Source organism: Oncorhynchus mykiss, chromosome 2, assembly GCF_013265735.2.
Source record: "Oncorhynchus mykiss isolate Arlee chromosome 2, USDA_OmykA_1.1, whole genome shotgun sequence".
Taxonomy (NCBI): Eukaryota; Metazoa; Chordata; class Actinopteri; order Salmoniformes; family Salmonidae; genus Oncorhynchus; species Oncorhynchus mykiss.
This window is the reverse complement of record NC_048566.1, coordinates 98,496,603-98,513,861: the sequence shown is the minus strand read 5'-3', so window position 1 is coordinate 98,513,861 and position 17,259 is coordinate 98,496,603. Positions and strand designations below refer to the sequence as shown.

The 17,259-nt window shown below is 42.8% G+C and overlaps 1 protein-coding gene across 1 annotated transcript in view; it reads left to right on the top strand.

Moving 5' to 3' along the window:
* The window catches only part of LOC110500720 (tyrosine-protein kinase CSK), a 39,128-nt gene continuing 21,869 nt past the window's right edge, over positions 1-17,259 (top strand). The window contains exon 1 of the mRNA XM_036960381.1: positions 1-496. The gene's annotated coding sequence lies outside the window, so the exon portion shown is untranslated. The remainder of the gene's footprint in view (positions 497-17,259) is intronic.

Sequence of the window (17,259 nt, the reverse complement as noted above, 5' to 3'; positions counted from 1 at the left end):
GTTGCAGATAGCAATTCAACATCTAGAACTGCTACAGTTCTCGGCAACAATGTTCTAATGATAAATGCGATACATTTCTATCTTCAACGTTCTGAACTTTGCGCTCGGTGACCCTCTTGGCTAACTACGTGCATTTCGTACTACTAAGGCCGACAAAACGGCGCAGGAGCACGATTTGAAGTTTTGTGCATTCATTTAGCTAGTTTTCACAGTCGGATTAATTTCCAGGAACACTGTGCTTCATCTCACTCGTTTTGTGACTGGGTTGAGTTGTTTCGATGGTTATATCGCTCGACGGTTGAGACTCCGCCGTGTTGTTTTTCATCAAGCTCAAGAACAATTGACTGCATCACCATTATTATTATTTTTTTGAATCGTTTTAACTGACTCGAATGTATATCACAACTGTCTCTGACATCTATTCCATCCACGTGTTTGCCACCTCTGCGTTCTTCTCATAGAGATGTATCGATTGACGTGTTGTTCCATTTGATAGGTAAGATGTTACAATTTTTGCAACATCCGCTGCTATTACTACTGTGTTCTGAAATTGACCGCAGAGTCATTTAGCCTTTATTTATGTTAGTCAAACAAACAAAATGGACAGATCCGGATTCATGAGTGGTCCCTCTGAAGAACACTTATAACAATCTAGCTGTTTGCATCGTGTGTTCTTACTCACTCGGCATCTTCCAAAACCACAGGTATTGGCTGCTGTTTATCATAGTTGAAAAGGGATTGGTTGGTCAGAATCTTGAGTTGTAGGGGCCTGTTTAGGGTTCTGGTCCCCCTCCCAAAAAACGGTTTACTGTGTAGAGAATAGGATGCTATTTGGGAAACAGTCACATTTTTGTACAGTAGCCGAGTCACACAGCCTAACGGATGACACAGTTCAAGGAACTGAAGCTCAGACGTATCGTTTTCCATCTCATTGCGTGATTTGAAATATTGGTGTGAATCCAATACTTAGGCTCAGCATTATAGTAAGGCAGTGTTTTAAACCCTAGAGATCTTCTATGAATGTAATTGCGATGACCACTTGTTCTGAATCCTACCAGCCTATTGGGCATCATGCTAAGGGGATTGATTGCACTCTGTCTGCACCAGGTGTATGGCACAAATATAGTATAGTGATTTAACAGGCACTCTTATCCCGACGCAGATATCAGTTGCCGCCTATATGTACCCCTCACTAAGGAGATACATCATGCCTTAACCATAAGGAATGTGATGGTGATGGGAAGTCATAATTATTCGCCCTACTCTCTTTCTCTTCCTCTCTCTCTATGCCCCTCTCTCTCTCTATGCCCATCTCTCTCTCTCTATGCCCCTCTCTCTCTCTCTATGCCCCTCTCTCTCTCTCTCTATGCCCCTCTCGCTCTCTCTATGCCCCTCTCTCTCTCTATGCCCCTCTCTCTCTATGCCCCTCTCTCTCTCTATGCCCCTCTCTCTCTCTATGCCCCTCTCTCTCTCTATGCCCCTCTCTCTCTCTATGCCCCTCTCTCTCTCTATGCCCCTCTCTCTCTCTATGCCCCTCTCTCTCTCTGCCCCTCTCTCTCTCTGCCCCTCTCTCTCTCTGCCCCTCTCTATCTCTATGCCCCTCTCTATCTCTCTCGCTCTCTCTGCCACTTCCTTTGGCTCGCTGGGTGCAATAGCGACAGCTGTCAGAACCACCAGACATCCTCCCACACAGCCTGCGCTCTGTCCTCATCTCCCTTCGCCTTTTCCCCCTCTCCTTCTCTCCCTTTGAGCTCACAGAAAGGCTGCATTATGCCTGTTAGGTACAAGGGGCCAAAATAGAGTGGCAGAGGGAATGGCCGAGCACGCAGAGGGTAAACGGACTGCTTCTGAAGAGGGTGTCACTCGGCCTTTAGCATTGCCAGACCAGAAACATGTTATCTGTAGGGGTGGATGGGCAGCAGCTTGAAGAGACAGTGGGCAGCAGCTTGTAGAGACAGTGGGCAGCAGCTTGTAGAGACAGTGGGCAGCGGCTTGTAGAGACAGTGGGCAGCAGCTTGTAGAGACAGTGGGCTTGTAGAGACAGTGGGCTTGTAGAGACAGTGGGCTTGTAGAGACAGTGGGCTTGTAGAGACAGTGGGCTTGTAGAGACAGTGGGCTTGTAGAGACAGTGGGCTTGTAGAGACAGTGGGCTTGTAGAGACAGTGGGCTTGTAGAGACAGTGGGCTTGTAGAGACAGTGGGCTTGTAGAGACAGTGTGCAGCAGCTTGTAGAGACAGTGGGCAGCAGCTTGTAGAGACAGTGGGCGGCCTTTGTTTTTGGACCCTTTTGGAGGACTTGGCTGAAATAGGGCTTTAACAACTCATTTGTATTTGCGGATGATGATGTATTGCTGTTTGGTATCCTTTTAAATTTCAAGTTAATTATGGCGTAATAAATACATGGGAAATCTTACTTAGCTGAGCTTGCACATAAAAAAAAAAATTAAAAAAAGCATTCACACTCACAGGAACTAACTCGGGTTCATATAATACCCTTTGGCCAAGCAATAGTGTGTGTGTCAGTCTTAGAGAGAAAATGGTCGCCTTGGGCCAAGGCAGTAGTTCTCCCAGTTAGGTCACTGACCTCTGGCTCTGACCCTCTCTATAAACAATAGCCAGCATACAGAGTTGCAGTTCTCACACACAGAGAGCTCCTTTGTAGCCGGATGGAGCTAAACAACAGAGAGAATAGTCAAATGGCACACCAGTGAAGGAAAGAATTGAGCCGGATGGAACTAAATGAGTGAAACTGTTACCCTGACTTGCGGACTGGTGCCTAGCTTGAGCAACACATGGAGCCGTGCAGAACAAAAGCTCTTAGCACTATTGTGGTTGCAGCAACATGCATTCTGACTCTGCCTGTAGTGTCTAGCTTGGAATCTGCACTGATATGTGCTGTTTCACTTCACCATGTCGATGGGAGTATATCAGTTTGAGTTCCAGGCTATATAGTTGCCGTGGCTACCAGTGAAATGCTCAATGCTGCCTAACTAATGCTGTAGGTGATATCCACCTCTCAGCCAATCAGATAATGCCGGGTCACATATATATCATCATCATCAGGCATATCCAGGTCAGTTAATGGTCTGTCCTAATGTGATTGACTGTGCTTTAGAATTGATTGGTTTACTTTTAATATCCCATAGAGAAATTGACTCCGGACAGGCATATTTGACATGCAATTTCTATGTTGTTGTCTTAGGTCTTTATGTAGTGTTGTCTGTCTCTTGTCGTGATGTGTGTTCTGTCCTATATTTCTATTTTATTCATTTATTTTTAATCCCAGACCCCGTCCCCGCAGGAGGCCTTTTGGTAGGCCTTCATTGTAAATAGGAATTTGTTCTTAACGGACTTGCCTAATTAAATCATAAAATAAAATAAAAATACAGATCACATACATCAGTTGACATAGCCTACTTACATAACCAGACATATAAATACACAGTATTGCCACAACTATATCTTCTACTGTGTTTCATTTCTACCGTCACCAACGTGAAGTTCACAGGAGCATGTCAAATTGAATGTCAAATGAAAGCGAAGAGTCAATATTTTTGTTGTTGTTGATATTAAGGCATATATACATTTTTAACCATTGTCCATCCTAAAAATTAAGTATAAGCAAAGGCTTAGATTTGTGGTCAAACAGATGAAACAAGGAAACATCTACCAGAAAAAGTCTTAAGTGTAGGGTAGCCTAGTGGTTAGAGCGTTGGACTAGTAACCGGAAGCTTGCAAGTTCAAACCCCCGAGCTGACAAGGTACAAATCTGTCATTCTGCCCCTGAACAGGCAGTTAACCCACTGTTCCTAGGCCGTCAGTGAAAATAAGAATTTGTTCTTAACTAACTTGCCTTGTTAAATAAAGGTAAAATAAAATAAATAAATTCAAAATGCATGAAAACAATGTTGTGAACTAAAGACTCCTGCCAACTAAAACACTTTACAGGGCATTCGGAAAGTATTCAGACCCCTTCACTTTTTTCCACATTTTTGTTACGTTAGACTTGTTCTAAAAGGGATTCAATTGTTTTTTTCCCCTCATCAGCCTACACACACTACCCCATAATGACATCACAATACCCCATAATGACATCACAATACCCCATAATGACATCACAATACCCCATAATGACAAAGCAAAAATGGGTATTTAGACATTTTAGCAAATGTACCAAAAATAGAAAACTGATATCACGTTTACATATGTATTCAGACCCTGTACTCAGTACTTAGTTGAAGCACCTCTGTCAGCGATTACAGCATTGAGTGTTCTTGGGGAATGATGCTACAAGCTTGTCACATCTGTATTTGGGGAGTTTCTCCCATTCTTCTCTGCAGATCCTCTCAAGCTCTGTCAGGTTGGATGGGGAGCGTCGCTGCACAGCTACTTTCAGGTCTCTCCAGAGATGTTCGATTAGGTTCAAGTCGGGGCTCTGGCTGGGCCACTCAAGGACATTCAGACACTTGTCCTGAAGCCACTCCTGCGTTATCTTGGTTGTGTGCTTAGGGTCGTTGTCCTGTTGGAAGGTGAACCATCGCCCCAGTCTGAGGTTCTGATCGCTCTGGAGCAGGTTTTCATCCAAGATCTCTCTGTACTTTGCTCCGTTCATCTTTCCCTCGATCCTGACTAGTCTCCATTAGACTCTTAACGGTTTTAAAGTCACCTTTGGCCTCCTGATAAAAATCCCTGAGCTGTTTCCTTCCTTATTCACACACTTATCAAGAAAACATCCCTGGTCATCCCTGCTGCCTCTGGTGTTGCAGACTCACTAAGCATATGCTTCGTTTGTAAATCAAGTCTGAGTGTTGGAGTGTGCCTCTGCTTATCCATAAATGTCAAAAAACAGCAGCAGTACTATTAGTAGTAGCAGCAGCAGTAGTAACAGTAGAAACAGCTCCAGTAGTGACAGTAGAAACAGCAGCAGTAGTATTAGTAGTAGTAACAGTAGAAACAGCTGCAGTAGTAACAGTAGAAACAGCAGCAGTAGTATTAGTAGTAGCAGCAGCAGTAGTAACAGTAGAAACAGCAGCAGTAGTAACAGTAGAAACAGCAGCAGTAGTAACACTAGTAACAGTAGAAACAGCTCCAGTAGTAACAGTAGAAACAGCAGCAGTAGAAACAGCAGCAGTAGTATTAGTAGAAACAGCTGCAGTAGTAACACTAGTAACAGTAGAAACAGCTCCAGTAGTAACAGTAGAAACAGCAGCAGTAGTAACACTAGTAACAGTAGAAACAGCTCCAGTAGTAACAGTAGAAACAGCAGCAGTAGTAACAGTAGAAACAGCAGCAGTAGTAACAGTAGAAACAGCTCCAGTAGTAACAGTAGAAACAGCTGCAGTAGTAACAGTAGAAACAGCAGCAGTAGTAACAGTAGAAACAGCAGCAGTAGTAACAGTAGAAACAGCTCCAGTAGTATTAGTAGAAACAGCAGCAGTAGTAACAGTAGAAACAGCTGCAGTAGTAACACTAGTAACAGTAGAAACAGCTCCAGTAGTAACAGTAGAAACAGCAGCAGTAGTAACAGTAGAAACAGCAGCAGTAGTATTAGTAGTAGTAATAGTAGAAACAGCTGCAGTAGTAACACTAGTAACAGTAGAAACAGCTCCAGTAGTAACAGTAGAAACAGCAGCAGTAGTAACAGTAGAAACAGCAGCAGTAGTAACACTAGTAACAGTAGAAACAGCTCCAGTAGTAACAGTAGAAACAGCAGCAGTAGTAACAGTAGAAACAGCTCCAGTAGTAACAGTAGAAACAGCTGCAGTAGTAACAGTAGAAACAGCTGCAGTAGTAACAGTAGAAACAGCTCCAGTAGTAACAGTAGAAACAGCTGCAGTAGTAACAGTAGAAACAGCAGCAGTAGTAACAGTAGAAACAGCTCCAGTAGTAACAGTAGAAACATCTGCAGTAGTAACAGTAGAAACAGCTCCAGTAGTAACAGTAGAAACAGCTGCAGTAGTAACAGTAGAAACAGCAGCAGTAGTAACAGTAGAAACAGCTCCAGTAGTAACAGTAGAAACAGCTGCAGTAGTAACAGTAGAAACAGCTGCAGTAGTAACAGTAGAAACAGCAGCAGTAGTATTAGTAGAAACAGCTGCAGTAGTAACACTAGTAACAGTAGAAACAGCAGCAGTAGTAACAGTAGAAACAGCAGCAGTAGTAACAGTAGAAACAGCTGCAGTAGTAACAGTAGAAACAGCTGCAGTAGTAACACTAGTAACAGTAGAAACAGCTGCAGAAGTAACAGTAGAAACAGCAGCAGTAGTAACAGTAGAAACAGCAGCAGTAGTAACAGTAGAAACAGCTCCAGTAGTATTAGTAGAAACAGCTGCAGTAGTAACAGTAGAAACAGCAGCAGTAGTAACAGTAGAAACAGCAGCAGTAGTATTAGTAGTAGTAACAGTAGAAACGGCTGCAGTAGTAACAGTAGAAACAGCTGCAGTAGTATTAGTAGTAGTAACAGTAGAAACAGCTGCAGTAGTAACAGTAGAAACAGCAGCAGTAGTAACAGTAGAAACAGCAGCATTAGTAACAGTAGAAACATCTCCAGTAGTATTAGTAGAAACAGCTGCAGTAGTAACAGTAGAAACAGCTGCAGTAGTAACAGTAGAAACAGCTGCATTAGTAACAGTAGAAACAGCTCCAGTAGTATTAGTAGAAACAGCTGCAGTAGTAACAGTAGAAACAGCTCCAGTGGTAACAGTAGAAACAGCTGCAGTAGTAACAGTAGAAACAGCAGCAGTAGTAACAGTAGAAACAGCAGCAGTAGTAACAGTAGAAACAGCAGCAGTAGTATTAGTAGTAACGGCTCCAGTAGTAACACTAGTAACAGTAGAAACAGCTGCAGTAGTAACAGTAGAAACAGCAGCAGTAGTAACAGTAGAAACAGCAGCAGTAGTAACAGTAGAAACAGCAGCAGTAGTATTAGTAGTAACGGCTCCAGTAGTAACACTAGTAACAGTAGAAACAGCTGCAGTAGTATTAGTAGAAACGGCTCCAGTAGTAACACTAGTAACAGTAGAAACAGCAGCAGTAGTAACAGTAGAAACAGCAGCAGTAGTAACAGTAGAAACAGCTGCAGTAGTATTAGTAGTAACGGCTCCAGTAGTAACACTAGTAACAGTAGAAACAGCAGCAGTAGTAACAGTAGAAACAGCAGCAGTAGTATTAGTAGTAGCAGCAGTAGTATTAGTAGTAGTAACAGTAGAAACAGCAGCAGTAGTAACAGTAGAAACAGCAGCAGTAGTATTAGTAGTAGTAACAGTAGAAACAGCTGCAGTATTAGTAGTAGCAGTAGAAACAGCAGCAGTAGTAACAGTAGAAACAGCTGCAGTAGTAACAGTAGAAACAGCTGCAGTAGTAACAGTAGAAACAGCTGCAGTAGTAGTATTAGTAGTAGTAACAGTAGAAACAGCTGCAGTAGTAACAGTAGAAACAGCTGCAGTAGTAGTATTAGTAGTAGTAACAGTAGAAACAGCTGCAGTAGTAACAGTAGAAACAGCAGTAGTAGTAACAGTAGAAACAGCAGTAGTAGTAGTAGTAGTAGTAACAGTAGAAACACGAGTAACAGTAGAAACGGCAGCAGTACAAACAGCTGCAGTAGTATTAGTAGCGTAACAGTAGAAACAGCTGCAGTAGTAACAGTAGAAACAGCTGCAGTAGAAACAGCAGCAGTAGTATTAGTAGTAGTGACAGTAGAAACAGCAGCAGTAGTAACGGTAGAAACAGCAGCAGTAGTAACAGTAGAAACAGCAGCAGTAGTAACAGTAGAAACAGCTGCAGTAGTAACGGTAGAAACAGCAGCAGTAGTAACAGTAGAAACAGCTCCAGTAGTAACAGTAGAAACAGCTGCAGTAGTAACAGTAGAAACAGCTGCATTAGTATTAGTTGTAGTAACAGTAGAAACAGCTCCAGTAGTAACAGTAGAAACAGCAGCAGTAGTAATGGTAGAAACAGCAGCAGTAGTAACGGTAGAAACAGCAGCAGTAGTAACAGTAGAAACAGCTCCAGTAGTAACGGTAGAAACAGCTGCAGTAGTAGTATTAGTAGTAGTAACAGTAGAAACAGCAGCAGTAGTAGTATTAGTAGTAGTAACAGTAGAAACGGCAGCAGTAGTAACGGTAGAAACAGCTGCAGTAGTAACAGTAGAAACAGCTGCAGTAGTATTAGTAGAAACAGCAGCAGTAGTAACGGTAGAAACAGCTGCAGTAGTAGTATTAGTAGTAGTAACAGTAGAAACAGCTGCAGTAGTATTAGTAGAAACAGCAGCAGTAGTAACGGTAGAAACAGCTGCAGTAGTAGTATTAGTAGTAGTAACAGTAGAAACAGCTGCAGTAGTAACAGTAGAAACAGCAGCAGTAGTAACAGTAGAAACAGCAGCAGTAGTAACAGTAGAAACAGCAGCAGTAGTAACAGCTCCAGTAGTAACAGTAGAAACAGCTCCAGTAGTATTAGTAGAAACAGCTCCAGTAGTAACAGTAGAAACAGCTCCAGTAGTATTAGTAGTAACAGCTGCAGTAGTAACAGTAGCAACAGCAGCAGTAGTATTAGTAGTAGTAACAGTAGAAACAGCAGCAGTAGTATTAGTAGTAGTAACAGTAGAAACAGCTGCAGTAGTATTAGTAGTAGTAACAGTAGAAACAGCTGCAGTAGTAACAGTAGAAACAGCAGCAGTAGTAGTAGTAACAGTAGAAACAGCAGCAGTAGTAACAGTAGAAACAGCTGCAGTAGTAACAGTAGAAACAGCAGCAGTAGTAACAGTAGAAACAGCAGCAGTAGTATTAGTAGTAGTAACAGTAGAAACAGCTGCAGTAGTAACAGTAGAAACAGCAGCAGTAGTAACAGTAGAAACAGCAGCAGTAGTATTAGTAGTAGTAACAGTAGAAACAGCTGCAGTAGTAACAGTAGAAACAGCTGCAGTAGTATTAGTAGTAGTAACAGTAGAAACAGCTGCAGTAGTAACAGTAGTAACAGCAGCAGTAGTAACAGTAGAAACAGCAGCAGTAGTATTAGTAGTAGTAACAGTAGAAACAGCTGCAGTAGTAACAGTAGAAACAGCTGCAGTAGTATTAGTAGAAACAGCAGCAGTAGTATTAGTAGCAGTAGTAACAGTAGAAACAGCAGCAGTAGTAACGGTAGAAACAGCAGCAGTAGTAACAGTAGAAACAGCAGCAGTAGTAACAGTAGAAACAGCAGCAGTAGAAACAGCAGCAGTAGTAACAGTAGAAACAGCAGCAGTAGTATTAGTAGTAGTAACAGTAGAAACAGCTGCAGTAGTAACAGTAGAAACAGCTGCAGTAGTATTAGTAGTAGTAACAGTAGAAACAGCTGCAGTAGTAACAGTAGTAACAGCAGCAGTAGTAACAGTAGAAACAGCAGCAGTAGTATTAGTAGTAGTAACAGTAGAAACAGCTGCAGTAGTAACAGTAGAAACAGCTGCAGTAGTATTAGTAGAAACAGCAGCAGTAGTATTAGTAGCAGTAGTAACCGTAGAAACAGCAGCAGTAGTATTAGTAGAAACAGCAGCAGTAGTAACGGTAGAAACAGCAGAAGTAGTAACGGTAGAAACTGTAGAAACTGCAGTCGAAACGGCAGTAGTAACAGTAGAAACAGATGCAGTAGTATTAGTAGAAACAGCAGCAGTAGTATTAGTAGCAGTAGTAACGGTAGAAACAGCAGCAGTAGTATTAGTAGAAACAGCAGCAGTAGTATTAGTAGAAACAGCAGCAGTAGTATTAGTAGCAGTAGTAACGGTAGAAACAGCAGCAGTAGTATTAGTAGAAACAGCAGCAGTAGTATTAGTAGAAACAGCAGCAGTAGTAACGGTAGAAACAGCAGCAGTAGTATTAGTAGAAACAGCAGCAGTAGTATTAGTAGAAACAGCAGCAGTAGTAACGGTAGAAACCGCAGTAGCGGTAGTAACTGTAGAAACTGCAGTCGAAACGGCAGTAGTAGATGTGATTTATTAGGACCCCAATTAACCGAAACCAATGGCAACAGCTAGTTTTACTGGGGTTCCGACATATAACGAAAAATACATTGCATACAAGACTTTTTAATTAAAAAAATGTGTGTGTGCATCTATCAGTTACATACATGTCAGTACATACACAACAACAAGTATATCACATGGGGGAGAGGCGTTGTGCCATGAGGTGTTGCTTTAATGTTTCTTAAAGCAAGAAATGACAGTCAGTCTTTCCTCAACTCTCAGCCAAGAGAGACTAGCATACATACATAGTATTAGTATTAGCCCTCTAACTACAATGAAGAGCAAGATGTGCCGCTCTGTTCTGGGTTCTGTTCTGCAGCTTAACTAGGTCTTTCTTTGCATCAGTTGACCATATGACTGGACAATAATCGAGATGAGATCAAACTTGAGCCTGCAGGACATGTTTTGTGGAGTGTGGTGTCAACTCGGAGCATCTCTTTTATTACGGACAGACCTCTCCCCATCTTTATAACCATTGAGTCTATATGTTTGGACCATGACAGTTTACAATCTGGTAATACCAAGTAATTTAGTCTCCTCAACTTGTTCAACAGCCACACCATTCATTACCAGATTCAGCAGAGGTCTAGAACTGAGGGAATGATTTGTACCAAATACAATGCTCTTAGTTTTAGAGATGTTCAGGACCAGTTTATTACTGGCCACCCATTCCAAAATAGACTGCAAGTCTTTAAGGGTTTCAGTGACTTCATTAGCTGTGGTTGCTGATGTGTATATGGATTAATCATCAGCGTAAATGGACACACATACTTTGTTTAATGCCAGGTCATTGGTGAAAATAATAGAGGGCCTAGAGAGCTGCCCTGCGGTACACCACACTTTAGATGTTTGACATTAGATAAGCTTCCGTTAAAGAAAACCCTTTGAGTTCTATTAGATTGCCATATCGTGGATTCAGAGCTGAGGTTGAAAAGCCATAACGCATAAAGTTTTCTCAACAATAGATGATGGTCAATATCAAAAGCTACATTGAAATCTTACTGTACAGCTCCCACAGTCGTCTCATCAATTTATTTTTCACCAATCATCAGTCATTTGTGTCAGTGCGGTACTCTATAAGCATGCTGAAAGTCTGTTGTTAATTTGTTTACAGAGAAATAGCATTGTATTTGGTGAAACACTATTTTTTTCCCCAACAGTTTGCTAAGAGCTGGCAGCCAGCTGATAGGTCTGCTGTTAGAACCAGTAAAGGCCACTTTACCACTCTTGGGTAGAGGAATTACTTTAGCTGAGAACAGACTTTCCTCTTGGCTCAGATTTAAAGATGTGACAGGTAAGAGTGGCTATAGAGTCAGCTATTATCCTCAGTAGCTTTCCATCTAACATGCTGACCAAACTGGACGTGCGCACATTGTTTTTGTTCACCCACACCAGAAGCGATCAGGACACGCAGGTTAAAATATCAAAACAAACTCTGAACCAATTATATTAATTTGGGGACAGGTCGAAAAGCATTAAATACTTTTGACAATTTAGCTAGCTAGCTTGCTGTTGCTAGCTAATTTGTCCTGGGATATAAACATTGTGTTATTTTACCTGAAATGCACAAGGTCCTCTACGCTGACAATGAATCCACAGATAAAACGGCAACCAACTTTACAGCGTCACACTCCAGTAGGTTGTAGTAGAAGTTCATCTTTCAATCACCCATGTGGGTATATGCTCATAAAAACCTATGAGGAGATGTGAGAGGCCAGACTTGCAGCGTGTTGAGCGTCACAAATAGAACCGATTCTCTATTTTAGCGCCTGTCCACCGAGATGTTCGCGAGGCAATGTGGGTGCAGTGATTGAATAACATGTATGTGTAAGATTAATTTTGCAGTGCTTGCGCACGTGACGTGTCTAGTATGGTCAGCATGTAAGTTGTCAATGCCAGGAGGTTTGTCATTTTTATTTTGTTGTTTTATTTAACCTACGTTTTAACTAGGCAAGTCCGTTAAGAACAAATTCTTATTTACAACGACGGCCTACCCCGGCCAAACCCGGACACGCTGGGCCAATTGTGCACTGCCCTATGGGACTTGTTAACAGTTATTGTCCATAATTGTTGGTTACACGATTGCTGTATATGATAGTTGTGCCATCCTTAGCCTTTAGACTATCGACCAACATCGTAGAGATGTTGGGTTGACGTACTTCAATATCTTCTCTCTGGGACTGTCTATTTCATGATGTTAGTTAGCTGTGCCTCTACCTCTGTAGTCAGTCTGTATCACAGAGCACATCATGTCTCCATGCTGAGAGAGGCTTTCATTGAAGCCAACTTCCTGGTTCCTGTTGTAGCCTCAGGCACATGTCACGCAGCACGACAGGCATTCTACTCTACTGTACTGCATGCACTGCAGCATGTATAGAGGAAACGGTGTGTGTGTGTGTGTGTGTGTGTGGGAACCTTAGTGTGGGTGGAAGCCTGGTGGTGTCCATCAGAAAATATGTAGGCTGAGTTCACTTTGCTGAATTGTCAGTCAGGAACCAAGGCTAGCAGAGATTCGACTGCACTTCAGACCTCTGCAACTAAAGTATGTCTGACCCACACACACTCTGAGATCAGTAGGACCAGACCACAAAGACTGTGTAGTGTCTTCCTGTAAAGGGAAGGGCTGTGTAGTGTCTTCCTGTAAAGGGAAGGGCTGTGTAGTCTTCCTGTAAAGGGAAGGGTTGTGTAGTGTCTTCCTGTAAAGGGAAGGGCTGGGTTAGGGGGTGGGGTAAGGGTTGGGTTAGGGGTAGGGGGTTAGGGTTGGGTTAGGGGTAGGGGGTTAGGGTTGGGTTAGGGGTAGGGGGTTAGGGTTGGGTTAGGGGGTGGGGTAAGGGTTGGGTTAGGGGTAGGGGGTTAGGGGTGGGGTTAGGGTTGGGTTAGGGGTGGGGTAAGGGTTGGGTTAGGGGTAGGGGGTTAGGGGTGGGGTGGGGTTAGGGGGTGGGGTAAGGGTTGGGTTAGGGTTAGGGGGTTAGGGTTGGGTTAGGGGATGGGGTTAGGGGGTGGGGTTGAGTTTCCCTACACTATGATGTGGGCCTATCCAAGGAGTTTCCCTACACTATGATGTGGGCCTATCCAAGGAGTTTCCCTACACTATGATGTTGGGCCTATCCAAGGAGTTTCCCTACACTATGATGTTGGGCCTATCCAAGGTGTTTCCCTATGCTATGATGTTGGGCCTATCCAAGGAGTTTCCCTACACTATGATGTTGGCCTATCCAAGGAGTTTCCCTACACTATGATGTGGGCCTATCCAAGGTGTTTCCCTATGCTATGATGTTGGGCCTATCCAAGGTGTATCCCTACACTATGATGTTGGCCTATCCAAGAAGTTTCCCTACTCTGTGATGTGGGCCTATCCAAGGTGCTTCCCTATGCTATGATGTTGGGCCTATCCAAGGTGTATCCCTACACTATGATGTTGGCCTATCCAAGGAGTTTCCCTACTCTGTGATGTGGGCCTATCCAAGGAGTTTCCCTACACTATGATGTTGGGCCTATCCAAGGTGTATCCCTATGCTCCTTGGATAGGCCCACATCATAGCATAGGGAAACTCCTGGGATAGGCCCACATCATAGCATAGGGAAACTCCTTGGATAGGCCCAACATCATAGCATAGGGAAACTCCTTGGATAGGCCCAACATCATAGCATAGGGAAACTCCTTGGATAGGCCCACATCATAGCATAGGGAAACTCCTTGGATAGGCCCAACATCATAGTGTAGGGAAACCCTAACCCCTTGGATAAGTCCATGTTGCCCAGCAACAGCCCCAAAATATCACTGCTCTAGAGGAGATCTGCATGGAGGAATGGTCCAAAATACCAGCAACAGTGTGTGAAAACCTTGTGAAGACTTACAGAAAAAGTTTGACCTCTGTTATATACCCTTTGTTGGCAATGACAAAGTATTGAGAAACTTTTGTTATTGACCAAATACTTATTTTCCACCATAATTTGCAAATAAATTCATTAAAAATCCTACAATGTGATTTTGTCTGTCATAGTTGAAGTGTACCTATGATGAAAATTACAGGCCTCTCTCATCTTTTTAAGTGGGAGAACTTGCACAATTGGTGGCTACTTTTTTGCCCCCACTGTAATTCTTCGTGTTGTTTTTTTTTAGCATTTTCCAATTTTCCCAGAAGTGGTTAGATTCTATGGATTATTCAATTACATTGAGCTGATTTCTGACGTGCTGTTCCTTCTTTTTCCGTAGTGTATTTCTGTATTGTTTTAGTGATTCACCCAAGTGAAGGTGTCTTTGGGTCTTTCTTGGGTTTTTACGTTCTTCATCAAAACATTTGTTGTTGTTTTTTTTCTTAGGTTGTCTGCTTAAATTTCTTATATTTGATAGAGAAGCTGAGAGGTCAAATATACTGTTTAGATTTTCTACTGCCAAGTTTACACCGTCACTATTACAGTGAAACATTTTGTCCAGGAAGTTGTCTAGAAGGGATTGAATTTGTTGCCTAATTGTTTTTTGGTAGGTTTCCACACTACTTTCCTTCTATAGATAGCATTTGGCATGATTGAGCATTGCTCTGTCCAAGTAGACTGTGATTTTGCTGTGGTCTGACGGGTGTCAGTGGGCTGACTGTGAACGCTCTAAGAGAGACTGTGTTGAGGTCAGTGATAAAGTAGTCTACAGTACTACTGCCAAGAGATGAGCTATAGGTGTACCTACCGTAGGAGTCCCCTCGAAGCCTAACATTGACTATGTATTGACTATGTACATACCCATTGATTTCCCCCACCAGGATGGAGAAGCTGTCATCATTAAAGTATGGGGATTGTGTCTCTCTCTCTCTCTCTGTCTCTGCCTCTCTCTCTCTCTCTCTCTCTCTCTGTCTCTCTCTGTCTCTCTCTGTCTCTCTCTGTCTCTCTCTCTCTGTGTCTCTCTGTCTCTCTCTCTCTCAATTCAATTTGCTTTATTGGGATGACGTAACAATGTACATATTGCCAAAGCTTATTTTGGATATTTACAATATTAAGATAATAAGAATCAACATTGTCAATGGGACAACAATAACCATACATTGAACAATAACAATAAGCATACAGTAGAGGACATGTGCAGGTTGATTGGTCTGTCAGACACTGTCGCTCATCTTATGGCAGGCAGCAATGTAGTGCTCTGTCAACCCACAGCTCTCTGCGTCCTCCCCCAACAGGATGGGTAGCCTACTCTCATCAGAGAGGTCTTTTGAATTGAAACCTTGAATCAGGGTTTAAAATTTAGGGAAATGACACTAATTGTTTTATGTTTTTTACATTTTGTCAGGAAATGCAGCTCTGTCTCAGGTTCTGCTGTGGTGAAGTGGTTGTACAGCCTTTCCTCTACAGGGAGACAGGTTCTGCTGTTGTGCAGTGGTTGTACAGCCTTTCCTCTACAGGGAGCCAGGTTCTGCTGTGGTGCAGTGGTTTCACAGCCTTTCCTCTACAGGGAGACAGGTTCTGCTGTGGTGCAGTGGTTTCACAGCCTTTCCTCTACAGGGAGACAGGTTCTGCTGTGGTGCAGTGGCTGTACAGCCTTTCCTCTACAGGGAGACAGGTTCTGCTGTGGTGCAGTGGTTGTACAGCCTTTCCTCTACAGGGAGACAGGTTCTGCTGTGGTGCAGTGGTTGCACAGCCTTTCCTCTACAGGGAGCCAGGTTCTGCTGTGGTGCAGTGGTTGCACAGCCTTTCCTCTACAGGGAGCCAGGTTCTCCTGTGTCTTCCCTTCTCAATGGCAAGGCTGTGCTCACTGAGCCTGTACTTTGTCAAGGTTTTGATCAGTAACCATGGTCTAATAGATAGCCTCGGTGTACTCGGGCCAGACAGGACTGCATTTTGCTTTGTGTTTGTGTTTCCCAATAAGCAATGTAGTTTTGTTTTGACTGTGTTGTAATTTGTTTTATTCTGATTGATTAGATGTTCTGGTCCTGAGGATTCAGTGTGTTTAGTCTTTCTCTCTCTCTCTCTCTCGCTCTCTCTCTCTCTCTTTTCTCTCTTTCTCTCTCTCTCTCTCTCTCTCTCTAAGCATGTTTTTTAGTGAACCTACCCTAGTGTGGATTAATCAGTCTTGGCTCTCTGTCGTACAGGAAGTTCACCATTGGCAGTCCTCTCTAGCTGTAATGGGTTCTCTCTGTGATATGTCTCTAGGAGGAAATGATCTCACGTCGTTACTCAGCAGCCAGGGTCCTGTTCATTAGGGCATGCAACAAAAAACCTTTTATAAAACAGCGGAATAGGGAAATGTGCATTTCACATTGGAATAGGTCCAAGTAGTCTCTCCCTGTGTTCAGTCATTTCTTTTCATGTGGTCCCTAATGAACACGGCCCAGGACTCATCCATGGCAACTGACCCTGGCTGGGAAGTGGTTTGTCCCGGGATGATGACATCACTCATGGGCCGTGCACCCCCCGTGTGCATGGAAACAGAATTACTAGAATGGGTTTGTCTGTTCTGTTAATGACATCATCTATTCTTCTACATGCTGCTCTGTGTTGTGTATAAATACTATTTCAATGCATCCATATGTCATTTACTGCGGCCGATTTTTGTTAGAATTAAATATACTTTAAAAAAGGCTTCACTCCCTATGGTTGGTGTCTGCCAACCTAGAAAATGAAGACTGAGAAGAATCCTTTCATGGTCCAACCACTGGTTTCCATTCCAGTGTTGAGGAGAACTATATTAACCCTACAGTAGATTCACTGGGGCTGAAAGTATCAACTCTGTTTTGGTGAGAAAAGGAATCCAGATGTCTTCTCCATATGGAATGAAACTATATTTTTAGTTTTTGGTTCATAGTTGCTTTTAACTAGCCTGGTTCCAGATCTGTTTGTATTTTCTTGCCAACTATTATGGTCATTGAGTTGTTTATACAGATCTGGGACCAGGCTAGTTTTAAGCTGAGTAGGAGGAGATATACTGTTTTTGAAACCAAGTGGGAATTTGCCACCATAGAGTTGGATAGAGGACTCTAGGTGAATATACACTGTTTTGGCATGGACATTGAGGGCTTCACCATTTAAAAAAAATAGTCAACTGGGTGGGCCTTCCTATGGGTGAATGAGGGTTTCACCATTTTAAAATAGTCAACTGGGTGGGCCTTCCTATGGGTGAATGAGGGTTTCACCATTTTAAAATAGTCAACTGGGTGGGCCTTCCTATGGGTGAATGAGGGTTTCACCATTTTAAAATAGTCAACTGGGTGGGCCTTCCTATGGGTGAATGAGGGTTTCACCATTTTAAAATAGTCAACTGGGTGGGCCTTCCTATGGGTG